Source organism: Anomaloglossus baeobatrachus, chromosome 5, assembly GCF_048569485.1.
Source record: "Anomaloglossus baeobatrachus isolate aAnoBae1 chromosome 5, aAnoBae1.hap1, whole genome shotgun sequence".
Lineage (NCBI taxonomy): Eukaryota > Metazoa > Chordata > Amphibia > Anura > Aromobatidae > Anomaloglossus > Anomaloglossus baeobatrachus.
The window spans coordinates 36,886,127-36,904,583 of NC_134357.1; positions in this window are offsets into that span (position 1 = coordinate 36,886,127).

Here is an 18,457-nt window from a genome sequence, read left to right on the forward strand (position 1 = left end):
AGATGGGCGTACGGCCTTCCTCTGACGAAATTGTTCGTCATACCGAAGCCACGTCTGCCCCCCATACACCCTGTAAGCCTCACCTATCGAATCCATGTAACAAAATAGATGAGAACAATTCTCCGGCGCCTTTTCGCCTATCACACTCGCCAAAATAGCGAAGGCTTGCAACCAATTGGTAAACGTCTGAGGGATCAAGCGCCACCGCCGCTTTTCCTCATCCTCTTTCTTACTATCCTCCTTTTTTCCTTTATCTAAGTTAAATTTTGCCAAAGGAAGGAGGGAGAAGATCTCGACATATTCGTCCTTCCAGATCTTTTCCCTCACCTCCTTCTTAAGGTGCGAACCTAAGGGGCCCTCAAAGCATACATAAACCTCCCCACGCGCCCTATCATCTAAATGAATCCTGTCCTTATCCTTTTCCGTCTGGACCGACACCGAAACCGGGGAAGAAATACCCGCAACCACGGACTCACTAACCCCCAGAATGAGTAAAAAGCTGTGGAGAAAAAGCGCAATAGGGTTTTACCCCAATAACACACGGGGTAGAGACAGGGAGCAGTAATACTTACCAAGTGAAGTTGTCAAAGTCACAACTACTATGCAGGCATGGAAAGTTTTGATCAAGGCAGCAGCAACCCAGACGGCAGATAACAGAGAACAATAGAGGAAAATAGGGTTTATTTGAGCCGCGCCAATGATCACTTCTCAGGTATTCAGATTAATGGATCTTTATTTTGCACAGGTCTACGCGTTTCTGGAGTCTCAGCTCCCTTCCTCAGGACCATCAGGCATAAGAACACATCAAATCTACCATAATGGAGACTAACACAGTATAAATACATTTGATGACATCACAGGACCGCCCCTGACAAAAAAAAAAAAAAAAAGCGGGAAAGGGTGCATTGCAGTGAAGCATGATGCAATACAAGTAACTTCATGAAGGATGTGAAAAATAAAATCAATTATAGTGGCGATAACACATATCTCAGATCGTGAAATAATGAAATTACTCAAAACATAAAAACACCAAAAATAATAGATCTATGTGTGATCATGATTATCTCTCAAAAAATATACATATGTATGTGCAGGGAGGACATGAAATGAGCCTAGAACTCACTTAGACATGTCAGTGCTGGAAAACCCGGGAATATAGGATAGATCAGTGAGAGCATGAGACCACGCAGCCAACAAGGCAATTACTGTTGCTGGGTGATGGAAGAAAAGAAACAGTCAAAATGCCCTGAATCCGTGAAAAAAATATATAAGAGAAAAAAATCCATAGCCTAGGTTCCAGACGGAAAAAAGTCCAAGGATCAAGGAACCGCTTAGGAACATGATGTAGTGAGTGAGTTCAAGAAAGTTCAGGAGTGTGGGAAAAAAAAAAATATATAAAAAAATATATATATATTGTGTGCTCGAGGCAATTATTGCTAATAAAAAAACAGATATGAATCTGTGTCCCAAAAAAAACTTATAGATATGATGCATGATGATAGTAAAAGCATAAAATAGACCTGGCATAAAACATAGCTAAAAACCTATAAAGGATACACAAAATGAAACTATACACCATGTTACAAGAATTAATAAAAACATAAAAATTAAAAAATATATAATGTAAAAAGCACTAAGGCGCTAAACACATATATGAATATAAATATAAAATGAATATATAAACAAACAACCCGATGGTATTTAATAAAATAGATCCGTGACCTCATTGAGGCCACGAGGTTTTAACGTATTGAGTTTATAAATCCAATATGTTTCTTTCTTATTAAGAACCTCTATCCGATTAGATATGTATGGGGGTATATATTCTATAGGGGTGACCTTTAGTTTGATTTTTTTGTCATGATGTAGAGTAGTATGTCGGGATAGTCCATGAAGCATAAAACCCACTTTAATGTTGTGTCTGTGGGAGTTAATTCTATTATGTAGTGCCTGAGTAGTTCTCCCAATATAACGCTTATCACAATCACACTCTATCAGGTAAATGACAAAATCGGATTGACAAGTGAGATGTCCTTTTATAAGAAAATCCCCCCACCTGGGGCCAAACCGAAACTGACCCTCTCATGCTGAATAGTTTTACAACATAGGCAATTTTTAGCAAAGCATTTATAGGAACCCATAGGTTTATTTGTAATGGAGGGAATAGAAAAGTCCCTAAGCCTGCTGGGGGCCAATTGGTTTTTTAGGCTAGAGGCCCTTCGGTACGTGATCCCTGGGTGGGTAGGTAGAACCTCTTTCAAATATGGATCATTGTGGAGTATGTTCCAATGTTTCCTTAAGATGCTTTTGATAGTGTCCCCATCACAGCTGAAGGTAGTCAAAAAGTGGGCAGAGAACTTATTCTTGGAGTCAACCTCATCAGCAGGGGAGTCAACGTTTTTTTCAGTGGTAAGATCAATTTGTTTCAAACCTCTAGTAGCCTGATATGCCCTCTTGATAGTAGTAAGGGGATAATTTTTATCCAAAAATCTCTCTTTTAGGATTGAGGCCTGATCCTCAAAATCCTTGTCTAATGTGCAGTTTTTCCTGATCCTCTGAAACTGATTTCTTGGTACATTCAACAACCATTTGTCATAGTGGTTACTAGAGAAATCAATGTACCCATTGCTGTCCACTTTCTTAAAAAAGGTTTTAGTGTGGATGATACCATTCGAGTGCGTGATGGTTAGGTCCAGGAAGTCAATAGATAAATCAGCCACAGTGGGTGAAAAATTTAGGCCCCAATTGTTCTTTTCTATACCCCCCAAAAAGGAGGAATAGTTGGTGTCAACATCATCCCAAATAATGAATAAGTCATCGATGTATCTCTTATACACAATGACATGCTTGAATAATTCAGAGGAATAAATGAATTGTAATTCAAACAACCCCATCACCAAATTTGCAAAAGTAGGTGCTACCTTCGAGCCCATGGCAACACCACAGCATTGACGATATAAAACTTCCTGGAAAGTGAAGAAATTATTGTTTAAAATAAACCCCATACCCTCAAGAATGAAGTTTTTTTGTAATAAAGGTAGCCGATCATCAATCTCCAGATATTGTTTAAAACATTCCAGACCTAACACATGTGAGATATTCGTATATAGTGAGGCAATATCTAAAGTGATAAAAATAAAGGAATCTCTCCATACAATGTCTTTCAGGATATTAATGAGATGCGTGGAGTCCCTTAAATAGCTCTTGAGGTTGGTAACATGTACCCTCATGATATGATCGACATAGGCTGCCAAATTTTCAGTTAGAGACCCAATCCCAGAGATGATGGGTCTTCCGGGGGGGTTTGAGAGACTCTTATGTATTTTGGGAAGGTGGTAGTAAAAAGCTAATTTGGGATTCTTGATGTCGAGAAATTTCCTCTCATCCCTATTGAGGACCCCTGACTCAGCAGCCCCCTGGATCAGAATACGATATTCTGAGATGGCAAGATGGTATAGTGTGGTATCTACTGTCTCATAGTGTAGATTATTAGAGAGCATCCTCCAGGCTTCCTGAATATAGGTATCTTTGTCTTGTAGAACAATACCCCCCCCCCTTGTCAGCATTTCTGATGATCAAGTTGGGGTTGTTTTTTAGAGTTAAAAGAGCCTCATTTTCTTCCCTAGTCATATTAAACCTGGGATGATTTTTGTTGGTCAGAAGTCTTTTAAAATCCTCTAACACTAGGTCACTAAAGGTCTTTATGTGATGTCCTGTGCTATGTAGGGGATAGAAATTGGACTTTAGTTTGAAATTTGTATGAAAAAAGTTATTATCAGATGTCACAACCTCATTACTGGGAGCGAATCTATTAATTTGAAAGTGTCGGGTCAGGGTTAACTTTCTTATGAACCTTTGAAAATCTAGGTACAATTCAAAGTCATTGGAAGACCTAGCAGGGCAAAAGGAAAGACCCTTTTTTAAAACACTGCTCTCACTCGCAGATAAAATATGACTGGATAGGTTAAAGATGCCTGCAGTCTCTTTCCTTAGTTTGCACCTCTTCTCTCTTTTTTGCTGGACCCTGCATCCTGCTCTTGTTCCCCTAAAACATTTTTTCGTTTTTCCCCCCTGGGGGTGAGGAACTTGGTAATATGTACCTGTGTGTTCCTGGCCACGGGCAAAAAAGGAACACATGAATCTCCTTTAAGGGTATTGTCAATGGTAATCATACCTTTTTTAGGGACGACAGTGGTTACATCCAGAGGTGATAGGGACTTATTCACCTCCTCGGACTCTGACGAAGCAGGAAGAGGAATGTATTCCTCGTGTACAGATAGCTCCAATAAATCAATGAAATCGTCATCCGGACATATTTCAGTGGTGGGACTGGTATTATTGACCTCCAATCCTAATGTCAGATCTCTATTTTGGCGGATTTTTTCAATTTGTGATCTCAGAGATTCCAATTGTCTCTTAGTCTCCTCAAAATCTGGAGTAATTCTTGTGGCCATACTAGCTTCAGGGGGCTTTTCAGTGAGGACCACTTCCATAGGTATAATCGTGACAGAAGATTCAATATCAGATGCAACACAAAACACCTCATCAGTCGGAGTGATGATAGGGGCATCCCGAGGCTGAGAGACAATCTGAGCTGGAGGAACAGGGGATTTTTCAGGGGGGTAAAAGTTAGAATTAGTAGCCTCCTTCCTGGTAAGAGAGTTGGAGCTCCTTTTATGAAATCTACTATTAAAAAAGTTTCTGCTATTAGATCTGGGTCTACGGAAGGTAGAGTCTCTAGGCCTCTCAATGGGTCTAGGGATTTGAGCCTTATCAGAGACCAAGTCAGATCTATCCCGCTGCAGTTTTTTGGATTTGCGGAAAATGGTGTCCTGCTCTAATTGTATCATTTTACTGTTTATGTCTGAGTTTAAAATTTTAAACTCAGGGTGTAGATCATACTTATTAAGCTCCTTGTGAAGCTCCGCAATACTAGTAGAAGCATCATTAGCAATAGTCAATCTCTTTTTATACAAACATTGTAGCATGCCTTGCATGCACTCACGTAATATATTGTCCCATTCAATCGTGAAAACCGGATCAGCGGGAAACGGTGAGTCATGCTTAATTCTGAGGCCCCTAGGGCACAATTTCTCTTCCATATAAATAGTCAGGAAACGGGCATCTAGCCCAAAACGTAATTCCTCTTTGAGTAGATCCTCAAGACGTAGAAACAATTTTCTCATAGTCACAGAGTCCTCCTCTGAATAAACATTGGGCAAATCGAGGTCCCAATCAATATTGTGTAACACCGGAGCACCTACTGTTTGGAGTATAAGCTTCTCTCTGGATGACAGGCGGTTGTTGAAATAGTCCATTGTTCACACCAGGGACCCTCTGCTGCTGATTCCACAGAAAAAAGAGATCTGGTCTTGCCAGGTCCAATCAAGCCGATGAGTAAAAAGCTGTGGAGAAAAAGCGCAATAGGGTTTTACCCCAATAACACACGGGGTAGAGACAGGGAGCAGTAATACTCACCAAGTGAAGTTGTGAAAGTCACAACTACTATGCAGGCATGGAAAGTTTTGATCAAGGCAGCAGCAACCCAGACGGCAGATAACAGAGAACAATAGAGGAAAATAGGGTTTATTTGAGCCGCGCCAATGATCACTTCTCAGGTATTCAGATTAATGGATCTTTATTTTGCACAGGTCTACGCGTTTCTGGAGTCTCAGCTCCCTTCCTCAGGACCATCAGGCATGTGCAAAATAAAGATCCATTAATCTGAATACCTGAGAAGTGATCATTGGCGCGGCTCAAATAAACCCTATTTTCCTCTATTGTTCTCTGTTAACCCCCAGAATGGGCGGATTAACCCACGCCCCCACCGGCGCCGGGGGTTCCCTTGGACCCCCAATTCGCTCCAGCAACGAACGCACGCAACCTAACAGCTCTCCCAGCTCCCCACCCCCCGATGCATACCCACCAACACCGAACGGTACCCCTGGACTTAACCCCGTCTGATCTACCCCTCCCCCTACGTTCTGATCTCGGTTAAACTGAGGAGACAGACTCGACACAGAAGCATACTCACCGGGCTGCACTAGGGAAGAGGCCCCGCCAGCCGGACCGCCTGATTCCTGACGTCCATCCACACGATCCGCAGCTTCTTGGCTCCTCCCACCGGATTCCCCGCTGTTAGCCCTTGCCGCCGCAAGGCCGGGAGACACCTCCGACCCTGTAGTACGGGCCTGACGTCCGTCCTGCCAGCCGTCCGCCCCAGAGAGCTGCCTGCGTTCCTCCACACCTTGCCAGTGCAGCTCTCCAGTGCTCCTCCAGGGGGCCCCATCTTCAATCCGGGCCTCTGCTGCTGTAGGCCCTGCGCTCCAGGCCCGGTGCACCACAGATCCCAGCATCCGCGCTCCGCCCCCTCTGCTGGGGCCCGCATGCTCCTCCATTCTGTCCTGCTGATCCTGACAGGGCTCAGGGCGCAGGGCAGGCACATCACCCACACGCCCCGCCGCAGCGCCGACATCCCTCGCTGACTGGGCGGTAGCAGACCCTGCCTCCAGCTCCAGCAGAGGCCTGCTAACTGCCGCGGGGGCCAGCCGCACATTAGAATTCCTCCCAGGCCGGGGCGCACTGGACCTCTTTGCTCGCGGCGCCCGGCCTGGAGGGTCCCTGGAGGGGCTTCTGCAGCGACGCTGGGCCCGGGGAGGCAGGTCAGGAGAAAACCGCTGCGGCGGTTTGGACCTACGGGGGCGCCGCTCCTGCAGGGGGGAAGCCCCTGCCGCCTCCAGCCTCCCGCCGATGATCCCTGCCACCGCATTCTGCAGCCAGCCAGGGGGATGACCGCCGGCCGCCGCTCTGAGCTGCTCCAGGAGCTGATCCACCGATGCCATAGCAGGTGAGGTAGGGGTACAGGGACTGTCACTGCTGTCCCCACGAGCGGGAAATGTGCCGCTCCTCCCCCTGCTCATTGTTTTATTTTAAAAACGGGCTCGCTCTCTCCCCCTCCCCTCATGACACCTTGACCTCCCCACCAATCAAGTGTCATGAGGGCCTCCGCAAATGCCCCGGGGGGAGGGGGGGGGGCAATGCTCCGTCCCTTCTGGAAAATTGAAAACTTACTGCCAGGTTTCTGCAGCTGATCGCTGGGGTGGGAAACTGTGTTATCAGCCGATTTTCAGGAAACCCTAACGTTAGGTCATCAATATCAAATTAGTGGAAAACCCCTTTAATTCAATGGCACATGATAGGTTTAATACTACACTTGCCCGCTACTGGCGTACAGGAACATATGGAGCGTGCATTAGGTCTAATCATATAAATTTCAAGCCTACGAAACACAGGGGTAAAATCTACTAAGCCTGTGGATAGGCTGTAATAGTGGAAATCTTTGGAGAACAGGTACAAAGTGGCCATTCTAATAAGAGATATTTTTTCTATGATAATTCCACTTTAAGGTTGCAATGTGTTCCAATTACTTGCCCGGCTTTCATGTGAACCGTGTCGTAAAAATCAATAGATTAGTAAATAAATCCCTATAGAACTGCGGCCGGTCTGAAAAGGGAACTGACAAAGTGCTGCAAAATGTAAGGCGCCCTCAAGAGCGTCCTTAATCACCCTCATTGGTTCTGCACGAACACACATCTTCATTCACTTCATGGTGACGCGTCCTACAAAGGTTACAGCGGCCAAAAGGATTCTGGGAAATTATTAATGGTCCCATTTATGTACAGATCACCAAGTCTTCTTGCACAGCCTGTCTGTAGTGGATCCATGTTCATACAGTATATGCTACACATATTCACAACCGTGCATACCTACAAAATATATAATACACAAACACATGTGCATACATGAAATTCACACATATAAGTATATACACACATACAGAGGATGAAATAATTATTGAACATGTCACCAATTTTTTCAGGCACAGTGCCCTTAGCAGGGGCGTAACTACCGTGGTCGCAGCGGTCGCGATTGCGACCGGGCCCGGGAGGTTAGGGGCCCGCGGCCGCCCGGCAGATCAGCAGCCAGCTCCTTTCTGTGAGAGGAGCTGCGCTGTTCTGCTTAGCCTTACTAAGCAGGGACAGTGGCCCTAGCCTTACTAAGCAGGGACAGTGGCCCTAGCCTTACTAAGCAGGGACAGTGGCCTTTGAACTAGTAAGCACGGACAGCTCTCTTAGCCCTACTACCTAAGAAAAGAGCTTAGCCCTACAAAGTAGGGCCAGGTCTCATATAGCCTTAATATCTCTGTTATAGCCCTACTACCCAGGGACATCTCTCTTATAATCTCAATACCTAGGTACAGCTCTTATAGCCCTACTACTCGGGAATAGCTCTTGGAAAGGCCTACTACTCTAACTCTAAAGGCCCCATCACACGCATATCTAACGATATATAACCGGGGTCACAGATTTCGTGACGCACATCCAGCATCGTTAGCGACGTCGTTGCATGTGACACGCATGAACGACCGTTAACGATGGAAAATACTCACCAAATCGTCCATCGTTGACACGTTGTTCCTTGTTAAAAAATCGTTGATTGTTGAGCACGCAGGTTGTTCGTCGTTCCCGAGGCAGCACACATCGCTACGCGTGACACCTTGGGAACGACGAACTGCAGCTTACCTGCGGCCGCCGGTAATGCGGAGGGTAGGAGGTGGGCGGGGTGTTACGTCCCGCTCATCTCCGCCCCCCTGCTTCTATTGGGCGGCCGCTTAGTGACGCCGCTGTGACGTCACACGAACCGCCCCCCTAGAAAGGAGGCGATTCGCCGGCAACAGCGACGTCGCTAGGCAGGTAAGTCCCGTGTGACGGCTCTGAACGATGATGTGCCCCGCGGGCAGCGATTTTCCCGTGACGCACAAACGACGGGGGCGGGTGCTTTCACCAGCGACATCGCTAGCGATATCGCTGCGTGTAACACCCCCTTAACACATAGGAACAGCTGTCATATAGCTCTACTACCTAGGGGCAGTGGTCATATAGCTCTCCTACCCAGGGACAGCTCTCTTATAGCCCACTACCCAGGGACAGCTGTGGAATAGCCCTTAGTACCCAGGGACCGCTGTGGTACAGCCCTACTACCCAGTGACAGCCCCTGTATAGCCCTACAACCCAGGGAAAGCTCTCATACAGACCTATAAACCAGCGACAGCTCTTGTATATCCCTACTACTACCTAGGGAAAGCTCTCGTATAGCTTTTCTATCCACTGGCAGCTCTCGTACAGACCCACAACCCACAGACAGCTCTCATATTACCCCTGGCCAGTTTGTTTATTGCAGTCCATGCTTGTACTGTGTTACATGGAGATCTGCACGAGCCCTTGCAATTACACTAACAAATATACAGCTGCACTCTGAGATGCTAAGGTATGCAAACAATGAATATAGAAATTTGGACATATATTATCGCTAAGGAAATAAATTTAAAATTTGAGACCCTTAGCTCTTAAAAAGGCAAATTTTATGTGAACCCAGCAGCCAGCATCAAGGTGTATCTCTTTTGCTGGGACTCTACCTAAATACCTCTACCTGGGCTGAAAAGCCTACAATTTTATGGGTGGGCAGGAGCCTTAGCTCATAAAAAAATATTAGTTTTATTTGAGCCCAGCACCCAGGATCACAGCGTATCACTTTTGCTGAGTCCCTACCTAAATGCCTCTACCCAGGCTGAAAAGCCTAAAATTTTATAGGCGGACAGGAACCTGCTAATAGAAAATTAAAAATTGCGTTAAGATGGTGGGAAGGACTAATCAGTCAGAAGGCATGATGCTACAGTATAATCTAAAATGAGAAAACTGATGGCATTTCCTAACAGACAAATGTGAATACGTTCAAACTGCATATGAAATATACCCTAGCAAATATACAGCTGCACTACAAGAGGCTATGGCATGCAAACATTGAATGTAGGAATTTGGACATGCATTATTGCTAAGGAAATACATTTAAAAATTGAGACCCATAGTGCATAAAAAGGCCAAATTTATATGAGCCCAGCGGCCATCGTCAAGGCGTATCTCTTTTGCTGGGTCATTACCTAAATACCTCTACCCGGGCTGAAAAAATACAATTTTATGGGCGGGCACGAACCTGCTAATAGAAAATTAAAAATCACCTTAAGCTGGTGGGAAGGAGACATTGCTTTGTCAGAAGGCATGACCCTATAATATAAAATGAGAAAACTGATGGCATGACCTAACAGATAATGTGAACAGGTGCAAACTGAACAAGAAATATACTCTTGCAAATATATAGCTGCACTCTGAGATGCTAAGGCGTGCAAACATTGAATATAGAAATTTGGACATGCTTTGGAAAATTAAAAATCACCTTAAGCTAGTTGGAAGGAGACAGTGCTCAGTCAGAAGGCATGACTAAAAATCTAAACTGAGAAAACATATATTACTTCCTGCCAAACAAATGTGAACAGGTGCAAACTGAACATGAAATATACTCTAGCAAATATACAGCTGCACTCTGACACTCTAAGTTATGCAAATATAGGACTCTGGACGTGCATTACTGCTAAGGAAATACATTTAAACATTGAGGCACTTAGCGCATAAAAAAAGGCATTAGATATAGTGAACGTATTCTTGTGTACGTGTTGTGGGGACACTAATAACTTAACATTTTTCCCTAAAAGGCATAAATCTTGGTGGTTACAAACTCATAGAAGTCTCTTAAACAGTTCAATAAAGTGACCACCACTGCTTTATGAGAAGAAAACAGGCCAAGGTGACAAACGTTTATGAGATTTCACTGGTTATTACCAGAAACTTTCTCATTCATCTGTGCCAACTAGCAGACACAGCTCTCGTGCTTATCGTGACCACTCAGCAGTTCTCAATTTATCAAAGCTTTAGTTGGGCCAAAGAATCCATAGTCAACCTCATGTGCCAAATCACTCTAAACGGGCCCTTTAAAGCCTTGTATACATTTATATAGCTATCCTGTCTCTGCATAAACACGAAAGAGGCATCACCAAGGATTGGAATGACCACTTAGCTGCAGCCCAACAGAGTCCATGGCTTCTGTTGGGAATTTGAACCCAGGGCCTCTCGCTCCCCAAGCGAGAAGCCCACTATTAGACCAATGTCCCCTTGCTGGTCTAATGGTAGGCTTCACGCTTTGGGAGTGAGAGGTCCTGGTTTTGAATCCCCGACAGAGCCCTTGGACTCTGTTGAGCTGTGACCAATTGGTCGTTCCAATCCTCGGTAAACCCGAAACAGCATTTTGTAGTCCTGGTCTCAGCCCTGTGTCTCTCTTGGGTCAAAATGAATCCAAGTAAAGGAAGAAAGCCGGCATCTCACCATGAGGTTTTTCAGCTTTATTCAAAGCATGTGAATTACAGCATGTGGAGGAGAGGGGAGTACGGGAGCGGCAAGCGGACGACGGCTGTTTTGCGCTGTAACAAGCACTTTGACTAGTCCTGACCAATTGGAACAACCATTGGGCTTCAGCCAATTGGTCGTTCCAGCCCTCGGTAAACCCAAACAGCATTTTGTAGTCCTGGTCTCAGCCCTGTGTCTCTCTTGGGTCAAACCCACTGGCTCAGACCCTGGGGAATCCACTATTTCTTAAGGAGTTTGCCCACAAAAGACAGTTGTACACCCAACAACAGTTCTGTCTCCAACCCAGGCCTAATTGCTAGGTTTTACATCCCCGCTGATCAGTGGTATGCCATAAAATCCTTTGACCCATTAATTCTTTATATCATCTAGAGCAGAGGTCCCCAACCTTTCTGACCTTGAGAGCCACATTCAGCTGTGAAAGAGGGCCGCGAGCCACATGCAGCTCCCACCTCACTTACAGTAGTGACTCCAAGAGCCTCCATTACCGGTATAATGACAGCAAAAGCTAAAATTACACCAAGGTCCAAAGGTTCCTACCTTACCCTCTTCGATGTGGGGCCACTAACAAACATCACCAGCTGAGACCTGCTCTTCATAGCTGTTTGCTAGACCTGGTGCTTATCCGCCATCCTGGATGACAGCCGCGAGCCACACATCATGTGCCTGCGAGCCACATATGGCTCCCGAGCCACAGTTGGGGACCCCTGATCTAAAGGGTTCCAAAATGGCCCGGCAACGGAAAAGAAGAAAAAACCCTATAAATTTATGTAATCATTTCTTTTTCTCTCTAAGTGTGAAATTACTAATACTGAGATGACAGGTGCAGGTGTATTTTATAAAACTGAATTACTCCATAATCTTGTAGCAGTATGCGCTGATGTGAGAAATGTATAATCAGCAGGTGGGTCACAATCAACACAATGAGAAGGCATGAAATTCTAAGTAACCACTTATCAGATACCGTATATACCCTCAGATTGATGTTAAAGATAAAATATTGCGAAGAAGGTGGTTATAATAATCAATGTAATAATATAATACCCACAGGTCACCCTATATAGGACCTACATAAGCCATAGAGTTTTATTATAAATGGAGTGAGCACGGTGGGCACAAAGTACTGGCAAAGATTTGTAGACACTCCTCATAATTATTTGGCTCAGGTATTTCAGCCACCCAGTGTAACCAGATAAAATCCAGCACACAGCTGTAATGCTGGTGTTCCCTGCAGTAACTACCAGGGACGCCGAAACACTCACTGCCCTGCTGTTTACTCCTGTGTCTGTGCCACGTGGGTTTCCTGGCTGCAAACACTCCTCGTTTCTTAAAAGGGCAGTGCATGCCCACCTGATGTGTTCCCAGCCTATCACTGGGGAGTACCAGGTATTTAAGGCACCCTCCCTAATTGGAAGGTGCTTGTGTAACATTGTTTCCATTAGCCTGTGTGCCCTATGGTTGCAGGCTCATCTGGTCTCTGGATCCTTTTCCAGACTTGCTGTATGCCTTAATCATTCCCAAACCTCTCTGAGTACTAGAACCTGTTCCAATGTCCTGGTCCCTGTCAGAGTTCCTGATTCCGTTCCTGTTTCTTGGTACCAGACTGAGTTCCTGATCCGTTCCCGTGTCCAGTACCAGCCTGAGTTCCTGCATCTCTTCCTGTAACTTAGTTACTGATCTGTGTCATGTGCGGTAAGACAGAGGAACATCTGTACAGAAGAAGCCATATCAATGTATTGGAGCTGGAACAGTGATCGCTGGTGTAGCAGAGCTGGATCAATAATAGCTGGCACAGGGGCCCGAGAGGTCAGGGGGCCAATATTACCTCCAAAGCAGGGGAAATTGTGCATTTTGATGAGTTATTTAACTGAAAAGGGCCCAATTAGGCTGGTTTCACATCAGCGTTTTTCTGCCGGTCAGCAAAAAAACGCATGCTACCGGATCCGTTGTCTGCTCAATGCAATGTCAATGGACTTGCGGCAACATGCGTTTGCATGCGGTAGTGTCAGGATCCGGTGAGTTGCAGTTTTTTACCTTTTTTCAAAAACTGCATGTCACCGGATCCTGTACATTGCGGCAGTAGCTGCAATGTATGTCAGTGGGCGCCGGATCCGGTTTTCACAGTTGCAGTTGTATGCGGCTTGAAGGATCTGGCTTGCTGTACAAAACATGGTATGAAACATGGCCTCTCTCTCTCCTCATAAACTACAAGTCACAGGATCCAGTAAATAACACTTGCGTTTGCATGCGTTCAAGTAAAATTCAACAGGATCCGGTAACATGCGTTTCACGTTTTTTTGCCGACCGGCAGAAAAACGCTGATGTGAAACCAGCCTTACTGTTCTTGCCAAGGACTCCCTTTTTGTCTGTGTCTGCTGGTGGAGCGCAGGATCTGCACTGGTCATTGCACTGGTCATGCGCTGGTGATTACTGTGCAGTACAAGCATCGAACATCGAGGAGTAAAGTGGGCTTTACACGCTGCGATATCGGTACCGATATTGCTAGCATGGGTACCCGCCCCCATCTGTTGTGCGACATGGGCAAATCGCTGCCCGTGCCGCACAACATCGCCCAGACCCGTCACACGTACTTACCTGCCCGGCGACATCGCTGTGACCGGCGAACCGCCTCCTTTCTAAGGGGGCGGTTCGTTCAGCGTCACAGCGATGTCACAGCTGCGTCACTGAACCGCCGCCCAATAGAAGCGGAGGGGCAGAGATGAGCGGGACGTAACATCCCGCCCACCTCCTTCCTTACGCATAGCGGCCGGGAGGCAGGTAAGGAGAGGTTCCTCGTTCCTGCGGTGTCACACGGAGTGATGTGTGCTGCCGCAGGAACGAGGGACAACTTCGTTACTGCTGCAGTAACGATATTTGAGAATGGACCCCCATGTCATCGATGAGCGATTTTGCACGTTTTTGCGACGATGCAAAATCGCTCATAGGTGTCACACGCAACGGCATCGCTAAAGCGGCCGGATGTGCGTCACCAATTCTGTGACCCCAACGACTTTGCATTAGCGATGTCGTAGCGTGTAAAGCCCCCTTTACAAAAGCTCAGTCTGGAAGCTGTAACCCAACATAGACTCACTAAAAGCTGAAGCGTATAACACTTAGAAACCGTCTCTTCTCCATTATATCATTCATTAGAGTTCCACTCTGCCTCTACAAGTGACATGAACACAAGAACTGCTCTTCAGGATCCTCAAGAAATGAGTTTCCATGGAGGGGCAGCTGCACAGAAGCCTAAGATTTGTCTGCACAATGCCAAGCATCTGCTGGCAGGATGTAAAGCTCGTTATTACTGGAGTCTGAAGCACAGAAAACATCTTTGGATTGTTGAATTATGTTGTACTACCTAGTAATGGATGAATTTGGCTTTGGAGGATGCCTGAGATAAGCGATGTATATAATGTCTACTGTAGAATTTGATAAGGGACTGTTTTCCAAATTTCAAATAATTAGTGGGCCAGTTGCCTAACGCTTGTGTGACGCCCTGGGCAAGCCAGGGGTCACAGGTCATAACACCACCACACCCTACACCCCGGATAGGTACACCGAAGCTACACCAAAAATCCTTGTTGCCTTCCTCCAGGGGCTGATGTTCACACCAGGGGGTGGGCCAGGCGGTTGGCTCCGCCCACCGAGGAGTTCACAGCCCTGGAGGCGGGAAAACCAGGCAGATAGAGTTTGGAGGAGGAAGTTGAAGGAGGAAAGAAGTGGTAGAGGAGCAAGTGAGAGGAGTAAAAGTGGAAGAGAAAGTGACAGTTGAGGAAGCCTGAAGTTGGTCCGGGTGTGTGCCCCGGACTGAGACAGCAAGGTCAGCAGACGGCGGTGACAGTCTGCAGGAGAGGCTGATCGGAGGTTGCCGAAAGGACTGTGGACGGGTGGTGGCCCGGCGGTACCGGAGCGGTATACGAAGAGAAGCCAGCACCATTGGCAGGGGCCTTTCGGATCCCGGCAAGGCTAGGAGTCGCCGTGAATTTGCCAAATCCGTCAGTGAAGGGGACCTCCTGGGTCTCCCAACAACTAAGTCCCAATTGAAGGCAACAGTCCAACCATAGGAGAGAGACACCGCCACCGCCAGGGCACCAGTTTCTCAGGGCCAGCGCCTGCGGGCAAAGAGGGGCTCCTCCGGCACATATCCAAGCCGGGGAGCGGGTTACCGGTGGGAACCCATCGCTACCAACAGTGAATTTAGGTGCAGGAAAAGTGACAGTCACCGTCAACTACCGGGGAAAAGCAACAGCAGCCGTCCGTGGGAACCGTCTTTCCAGCCGTGTGTTTTACCGAGAACTGTGTCATCGTCTTAAGGCTGAGTGAGTACCACCGTGCCGTGTGGCACAGCGCTGCCCCCGCGACCCTGCACCTCACCAGGCCCTGCACCGGCCCTGCCATCCCTCATCCCCCCACCTCATCACTGGGCCCCGGGACAACCACCCCCTACCCACGGAGGGGAGAACTAACAACTTTGCTGCTCCCTGTCACCGCTCCCGGGATCCCCATATAGAGCAGCGGTGGTGTCCACACAATCACCACAACCGTGGGTGGCGTCACGGACAATAAATCCCCAAAACCAAACCCCTTTTCACTCACGGGCGAGGAGCGCCGCTCGAGTCCCCGGGATCCGGCCCATCGCTCGAGCCACCGAGCAGCAGAGGCCGCAGCAGCGGCAGCCGGACCCAAGCAGTGGGAGAGCGCAGCGTCCCCTCCTCCGCCCGCGACACTTGCTAATCCCCCCCGGAGATGAATTTCTCCATGTAACAGCACATCTATAAGGCTATGTGCACACCCCGCATCTTTGTGATGCACGTTTTTGGCCCCCAAAAAAATGCACCCGCAGCAAAAACTCTACATCTGAAGTTCACAGCGAGAACCATAGAACATGCCTGCCCGCTGTGAGCTTCATGTAGCAAATGAAGTGAGCCGCGCAATCAGCAGTGCCGTCACTTAGGTTAGCCACGACCACAGCTGGAGTCCACGCTGATGGTACAGGGATTGTGGTAAGTTTTGGCGTAGCCCCTGTGAGATGCACATGTAATGTCATGTAACCTGTGACTGCAAGTCACCTAAGTGGCGTTGCCACTGATCGCGAGGATCACTTTAGTTTACATGACTGCCCACTGGGAGCTCCACGCAGCGACTGAAGTGAGATGTGCAATCAGCGGTGACGTCACTCAGATGACTTGTAGTCACAGGTGACATGAGATTACATACAGTGGCTTGCGAAAGTATTCGGCCCCTTTTGAATTTTTCAACCTTTTCCCACATTTCAGGCTTCAAACATAAAGATAACATTTTAAATTTTATGGTGAAGAATCAACAACAAATGGGACACAATTGTGAAGTTGAATGATATTTATTGCTTAATTTAAATTTTTATAAAAAAAACCCTGAAAATTGGGGCGTGAGTTAATACTTTGTAGCGCCACCTTTTGCTGCGATTACAGCACAAGTCACTTGGGGTATGTGTCTATCAGTTTTGCACATGGAGAGGCTGAAATTCTCGCCCATTCTTCCTTTGTAAACAGCTGGAGTTGAGTGAGGTTGGATGGAGAGCATTTGTGAACAGCAGTTTTCAGCTCTTTCCACAGATTCTCGATTGGGTTCAGGTCTGGACTGGGACTTGGCCATTCTAACACCTGGATACGTTTATTTGTGAACCATTCCATTGTAGATTTTGCTTTATGTTTGGGATCATTGTCTTGTTGGAAGACAAATCTCTGTCCCAGTCTCAGGACTTTTGCAGACTCCAACAAGTTTTCTTCAAGAATGGTCCTGTATTTGACTCCATCCATCTTGCCATCAATTTTACGGTGGTCTGGACCTGGAGGAGTCGGAGACCAGGACGCGTGATATTGGGGCTGAGTGCCTGGCTTAGTCTAGGAGGACGGACAGCAGCTGCAGTCCAATAGCCGGGCTGCGGCCGAAAGCACGTGGTCCCTAGGTCGGGAAGAGGCTTCAAGCAACCCGGCAATTAACCTGCAGAGGATAGGACCTTTAAGGACTGTCCCCACGAAGCTCTGAGATCGGGGCACTAGCCCAACGAGGGGGATAGGGCTTTCCAAGCAAAGCAGCCCACTGAAATCCCAAGTGTGAGCCCCTGAGAGCAAGCTCCTCTGCTACCCATAGCAGGGAACAGGGCCCGGACAGCTCCAGGCTTACGGGCCACTTGGACACTACCAAAATTCTGTGCACGTAGGCAGGCTCCAGACCATCAGGCAGTACTGCAGAGGACGGAAGCCGGACAAGCTCCCCCAAGAGGGCAGCGGCACACAGAGACTTGGTTTACCACGTTATCAGCGTCTGCTTTCCTTCTGAGTGAGTACCTGATTAGCCCCTGCTACCAGCGAGCCTGTGCTCCCCCTGCAATCCACTCCACCATCTGGAGTCCCGGGGCCTTCCCCTACCCGTGGAGGGTAACGTCATCTGGCTGCCCCACTCCATCACCCCGGGGACTCCCAATGGCAGCGGCGGTACTCCCTATTACCGCACACCATGGGTGGCGTCACAAACTATCTAATTCCCTTGTAAATAACCCCCATCACATTTTAGAGTGACCCTGAGCCCCCAGGTCCGGAGACCCTCGAGCCACGAGTAGCGACACTCGGATTCGAGCGCTGCTGGGGTGGTACACAAAGCAGGCCCAAACCATGATGCTGCCACCACCATGTTTGACAGTGGGGATGGTGTGTTCAGGGTGATGAGCTGTGTTGCTTTTATACCAAACATATTGTTTGGCATTGTACCCAAAAAGTTTGATTTTGGTTTCATCTGACCAGAGCACCTTCTTCCACATGTTTGGTGTCTCCCAGGTGGCTTGTGGCAAACTTTAAACAACACTTTTTATGGATATCTATGAGAAATGGCTTTTTCTTGCCACTCTTCCAAAAATGCCAGATTTGTGCAGTGTACGACTGATTGTTGTCCTATGGACAAACTCTCCCACCTCAGCTGTAGATCTCTGCAGTTCATCCAGAGGGATCATGGGCCTCTTGGCTGCATCTCTGATCAGTCTTCTCCTTGTTTGAGATGAAGGTTTGGATGGACGGCCGGGTCTTGGTAGATTTGCAGTGGTATGATTCTCCTTCCATTTCAATATGATCGCTTGCACAGTGCTTCTTGGGATGTTTAAAATTTTGGAA